Consider the following 6,568-nt stretch of genomic DNA (forward strand, 5'->3'; position numbering starts at 1 on the left):
CCCAGATGGCCACGCGTCGCATGCCCAAGAACCTGGCCTTGGCCACTAGCAGAAATCGATGTGCTGAGTGCTTCCTGGATGGACAACCTCTGTAGGTTGCTCTGGCAGTTGGCCCCTGTGCTCAGCTTCATGACATTCCTGGTGAAAGTCACCAAAACCCAAGGACGCGGGAGCTTGAATATTGATTAAGGACTCAAGAGTTTGGTGAATGGACACAATGATGGAGACCCTTTCATTGTGTTTACCAAGAAGTAAATCCAATATCCAGAAGCTGCCTGTTGCTTCTGATCATTCCTCTGCGTTACTTTGACTAGGAAAACAGAGGGGCTGCAACCAACTTTAGCACAAGCCACGCTGATCCCTGGCTGGCGGGACAACACGCAGGCACACTGGACAATTAGGATGACCCAGGGTGAGTTCTTGACTTCACAGGCTGACAATCCACTGCCTGTAACACACACCAGCAAATAAAACTGATAGGATTTTAGGAGCCATACATCATTTTAGTAGCTCTTACATCAGAAGAATAATTATAATGTGTATGCCACTTATAAAGCACACAATAAACAGTGAACCCAGTACTTAAATTAGAAATCACCAGTTCTGTGGAAGCTACCGATGCACTTCCTCTTCCTGTTCCATCCTGTTTTATAAAAGGGTGTTTATATTGGATGTAACTCTCTGTGATGTTATTCCCTTAATATTGTATTTCTAAGATGCACCTGCATTGTTCTGTGTCTGTCTATACAACACAATATATAATATTCCCCTTTGTGACTCTTTATATGTGACTCTAACATTGTATAACTCGATGGTAAATTATTTACCCAATCTCCCATCCGTGACATTTGGATTGCCTTTATTTTCTATTACAAGCAATGACACTGTAGGGGGGAAAAAAAATTCAATATGTCTCTTGATTCACATGCTCAAAAATTCTTGTAGGAAGAATACTAGGGATAAAATTGATGGACTATCGGCCTGGCCACTTGCTGTCACCATGCAATCAAATGGACCTTTGGTGCAACAAAAGGCAAAAAATTATTTTAAATAATGAGGGAGGGGAAGATCTAGCTGCAGGGCAGGAGAGGGAGGTCAGTTATAGACTGATTCTGGTAAAGAGATGCTGCAGCTATTGGGACCAGCAAGCCCTCCGTCTACTAAAGCAAGTTGGAATTTGCAGCAATTTCTGGAGTTGATAGGACAATTGCTTGGCTCTCCAGCAGAACAGTAATAAGGAGATAGAAATATTTCTGAAATAGGTAGCGAAAGGCACTTTAGTTCCTAGGGAATTAAATTGTTGGAAACCAAAGTGACTGATTTAATGTTTGAGAAATTCAGTTATTCTGTAAAGTTTTTTTTCCCATTTAAATATGACATTTGGATTTATAATCTCACCATCAGCAGAGGGAATTTGAAAGTGAAAAGAAGCTGAAAGATTATATTGAACTGCTTATTTTCTCTTATCCTAGTGTGGAACATTCTCGATTTTTTTTTTTTAATAATTTGAGTTTTATCTTTGCTTTAGTCTAATAGGTCATTTTAGCTCAGCATAAATTTGGTGAAAATATTTTAGACATTTAAGAACTTAATCCCTAAGTATGACCCATGGCTAGTACAGTTTTTAGGTGTTAAAATCAATTTTGATTACTCTTTGAAACTGTTCAAGAGAGTTTGAAAGTTCAGTGTTTGTTACTGTTGTTTAAATCAATGCAGTTGCACTGGACATTTTAAATACTGAGTAAATTTATTGTGTGAAGATCTGAGTTTAATGTGCTAAAATAATGCACGTAAAACTTTGAAATTTATGTTTTAAGAAAATAGTCTGAGAAGACATATTCCAATTAGAATATCATGTGCAAATCATGACAAATTTATCTTTTGAATGAGGTAATTAAAAACGACTATATATTAAGACTCTACTATGAATAAATAGTAGCTGAAAAGTTGCTTAATGTACATTTTTAAACACTGTCCTCATTTCCCACCTCCTTTTGGTCTGTGACTTTCTTATTTCTGCTATCAAAAATTTTAATTTCATAGAGCTTATTCTTTTCTCATCACTGTGATGTTTAGTCATTTTTCTGTAGAGCTGAAAGGCACTTCCCCAGAAGTTTAATTCTGCGCTTTAATTGTCTCTGCTTCCTCCAGGTTCCCTTCCTTCCTTCCTTCCTTCCTTCCTTCCTTCCTTCCTTCCTTCCTTCCTTCCTTCCTTCCTTCCTTCCTTCCTTCCTTCCTTCCTTCCTTCCTTCCTTCCTTCCTTCCTTCCTTCCTTCCTTCCTTCCTTCCTTCCTTCCTTCCTTCCTTCCTTCCTTCCTTCCTTCCTTCCTTCCTTCCTTCCTTCCTTCCTTCCTTCCTTCCTTCCTTCCTTCCTTCCTTCCTTCCTTCCTTCCTTCTTGATGTTGGTGGATTTCCTCACATACCTGGTGATCTCTGGGAGTCTAATCATATTTAAAAATAAGGCACTAAGGGCTCAGGGGGGGCTTCTTTGGGTTCAGCTAGTGGCCATCCACTGAGGGGCTTGGAAGATCTAGTCATTTTCCCTGGGACACCCCCGGCTGTCAAGCTCTGCCCTTTACCCCAGAGCAATCCATCCATTGCCCATCTGCCTTTCAGTAGCCTGACTGGTCATTTTGGGGGGAGAGAATCAGAAGGGTGTGTTGTGAATCTTGTCATCCAGTCTATAGATTTTCACATAATTTCCCTATCTCGGGTAGATGCCTCCCCTGCATCCCTGTTTGACCTCCCCCGCAAATCTGGAACAGCCTCTGATTCAACCTGTTTTGAGATATAATCCAGTCTCCTGTGAAATAGGGGACGATGGATTTATGGCAGGATGGAGAACAGAACATGGAAAGGTTTCCTGAGATATTATTTTATGTTTCTGTTGATGTTCCTCATTTCCGTGCAATCTGGCCTCATGATTGCCCTGTCAATGAAGAATTAAGGGGATGATTCTTGGGCCTCCCTGATGGTGCAAGGGGTTAAGACGCAACCTATGAAGCTGTCCGCAGCCACTGCAGCACGAGTTCAATCCCTGGCCAAAGAGCTACCCACACGGCGCAGCAGACCTCTCCTGACTCGCCCACTGCTCCCCTCAGCAGTGTATTTCAGTCATTCTGCCTGTTCTGCTCCCCACTCTGCCTCTGGTGAGTTCTCTCACCCTCCACACCTTGGCCTGCACCCCAGCTCTTGTATGCATATAATAAATCTTTTTTTTTTTAAAAAAAGAGGATGATTCTCAATGTAACTCCATCACAGACTGAATAATTCACTAGTCCTCAGACCACTAGGATGCATTTCGCTATCCATGTTTATTCAGTTAGTCAGCAAATAGTCACTGAGTGTCTACCCGTGTCAGGCACAGTTCTAGGTGCCACAAGACAGAGCAGTGAACCTGACAGGCAGGAGCCTCCTGTGTTACGTGAGCTGGTTTGCTTAATAGATATTTTGAGGAGCTACACCATGGCAGGAATGAGCGAGGCTCTGGAGACATAAGATAAATGAGAGACACAATCTGTCTTCACTCATCATGCAGAGATGAAGAAAGATGCCAAAGCAGTGCCCAGCATTGTGATGAGTAAGGGCCATGATGGAAAGTCCACGGTGCTCCAAGAACACAAAAAGAGACTCTCTGTGGGTAAGGAAATAAGAATAAGACACTTGTGGGTCAGGAAAGTTCTCCCAGTGAAGTGAATGTTCAGATCTGACCTCTGAGCATCTTACAGGAGAGGAGGTGGGTGAAGGGCTCGTGAGAAGGTGAGAGGATGTGCTGGCCACTCAGAGCCCTGAAAGGTGGGAGCAGCTGCAGTGTAGACAGTGAGGGGAAGATATAGCTGGGTGGAAAGCAGGGTCCAGGGCTTGGAGGCTTTCGCTGAACACTGGGAGAGCGGATGGCAGCACGTGCTACATGGTAACTGAAGGAACCAGAGAAGCAGAGAACTGCCAAGCCATTCAAGGTAGAGTCAGGATGACTTGCAGACTGGATTTGAAGAGTGAGAAAAAGTGGCATTTAAAGACGATTCTCCAAACCCCTCATCGAAGCAATGAAGTGGATGCCCTGCTTTTAACTGAGATTGGGGGCCCAAGAGGAGAAGCAGTCCTGTGGGGGTGAAGGGAAGAGGTGGCAGGGAAGACAGTTCCGTCGTACACATGCTGAGTGTGCAGGGCTTGGGGACATCCATGTGGACTGTGTGACAGCTCGGAACGATGGCCTGGAGCTCAGGTGAGTCACCTGGTTGACGATACTGATTTTGCAAACATGGCCACGGAGCAAGAGGAAAACCAGGGGAGCAGATAAGATTGCCCAAGGAGAGTGTTGGCTCCGAGAGGACACGAGGGCCACTTACATCAGTGGAGAAAGTCCAACATTGATGGATCCGGCAGAGGGAGGGAGACTGAGAAGGAGTGACCCAGAGGGGGGAGATACAGGCCTTGATGAGAGGCTGAGTGGTTGCCGGAGCGAGGCTGAGAAGATCCCAACAGGCTATGCAGAAGGAAGGCTCTTATTTACCCTGGCAGGAGTAATTTCAAAGGTCTGTTCTACCCTGGGCACTTCCTGTAAGAGAAGGTTAGCCCTGGTCACTCTTCTGTACAAATGCATCCTGGTCTTTGCAGACTCTAAGTTTCTAGATTTAAAATGTCTAACAAGTGTTGTGGTCTCTCCACCTCCAGCCAATGGTAGCCTGAGCCTACCCTCCTCCTACTCTCTCTCTTCCTATTACACTTGCTTTCTCTGGTAAATGTCATGAAGGGTCTTGCCACAGGGCCTTTGAAATTACTATTTGTCTGCCATACGCACGTACACACTTTCAGGTTGGGGGGGAGTGACAGAAACTATGGCCCACCGCTTCCATAGTTACTGAGAGGCATGCCTGCTCAGCCACCAGAATGATCTTGGCTGTGCTCTCCTTCACCCAGTAATTTTGACTCCTTTATGCGATCCTGAAATCACAGCATCATCTGTGTAATTGTGCAAATCACTGCTTCTACCAGCAGTAGATTTCGACAGTTATCTTAGAGATAAAAAGCTACTGGAAGGTACAAATTTCCTAACATTTTAGGCTTAGCCATACCTGGTTAGGAGTTTGTGTTTGTGTAGGTGCTATACAGTCTTAAGAAAAATGCTCTCCTCAACGTCATCGTATCCGTGTGGGTGGTCTGGTGAATCTCTGTTCTCCCCTCTGGGTGGCAGAAACTCAAGTTCAAGGCAAACCCCCCTGCTAGGAAGCATCTTCTTTGCCTGTGGCCCTCCCAGGCAACTTCACCCAGGTTCTGCAAGCTCAACTGGATTTCACTGGCATCACTGGGGCGATGAAACGCTTGTAAAGCCAGCCCTGTTTGAGGCAGTTCTAATTAACCCATCACCCTCCTTGGGAGCTGGAGGGCTCATGGACGAAGTGCTCATTAACAAGCAGGCCCACATTTCTCCATGCGTGGTTGGGGTCCGTGCCTGTGAGACTCACCTGGGGTACTTGCTAAGCATGCAGATATCCGAGTCTCACCCCAGTGTCTCTGAATCAGAAGCTCTGGGCATGTCCATGGAAAGTTTGCATCAAAAAAAAACTTTCTGAGCTGTCTGGAGGCTCCTCAGTCTACTAAAAATGGAGCTACCATATGACCCGGCAATTCCACTCCTAGGGATCTACCCAAAGGACCAAACACATTGATTCAAAAGACCACCTGTACCCCTATGTTTATGGCAGCACTATTCACAATAGGTAAAACCTGGAAACAACCCAAATGCCCAAACATAGATGACTGGATCAAGAAGATGTGGCATAGATACACAATGGAATATTATTCAACCATCAAAAAAGACAAATTCATGCCATTCACAGCAACATGGATGGAGCTAGAAGGAATTATGCTCAGTGAAATAAGCCAGAAGGAAAAAGAAAAATATCGGATGGTGTCACTTACAGCAGGAATCTAGGGGAACCAAATAAGACATCAGTGTAAAATAATAACAGTACAAAATGCAACAAAGCAAAACCAGACAATTATAAATCAGAGACTTATAAATCAGAGACATACATATATCAGAGACAACCTGCAGGGGAGGAGGCAGGAGAGGGATAAGAGGGAGGGAGGGAGGCGCACAAGGGACTGAGGTGATGGTGCACGGGTGCCTTGGGGAAGGAAACTCTATGGGGACTATACCTGAGGGGGTGGGGGGAAGCAAATAGTGTTTACAAATGAACAATGATGTAAAAAAAGTTAAAAAATTAATAAAAAAAATTTAAAAATTAAAAAAAAGCTTTCAGGGTGAGTCTATAATCTGAGATCATAGAAATGTGTGTTTCTGAGTCCCATGGAGTTTGGGTCTAGAGTTAGAAAATCAGCGTCCAGCAATGCAGGTAGAATACAGGTTGTGGAAAAGGCGGTCAGTTGAGTCTGTGTAGGGAGTAAATTCAAGAAAGTGGGGTGAAGGGGACCAAGGGGGTGGAATATCACGACCATCGAACATGTCGGGCTCGTGATTTTCCTAGGGCCAAAGGAGTGTTTCACTCCGCCTCTGAGAAGTAAGTTACAAAAAAAATTTCCCCTTTATCAATTATATCCGTGA

Source organism: Talpa europaea, assembly GCF_964194135.1.
Source record: "Talpa europaea genome assembly, chromosome: 5".
Taxonomy (NCBI): Eukaryota; Metazoa; Chordata; class Mammalia; order Eulipotyphla; family Talpidae; genus Talpa; species Talpa europaea.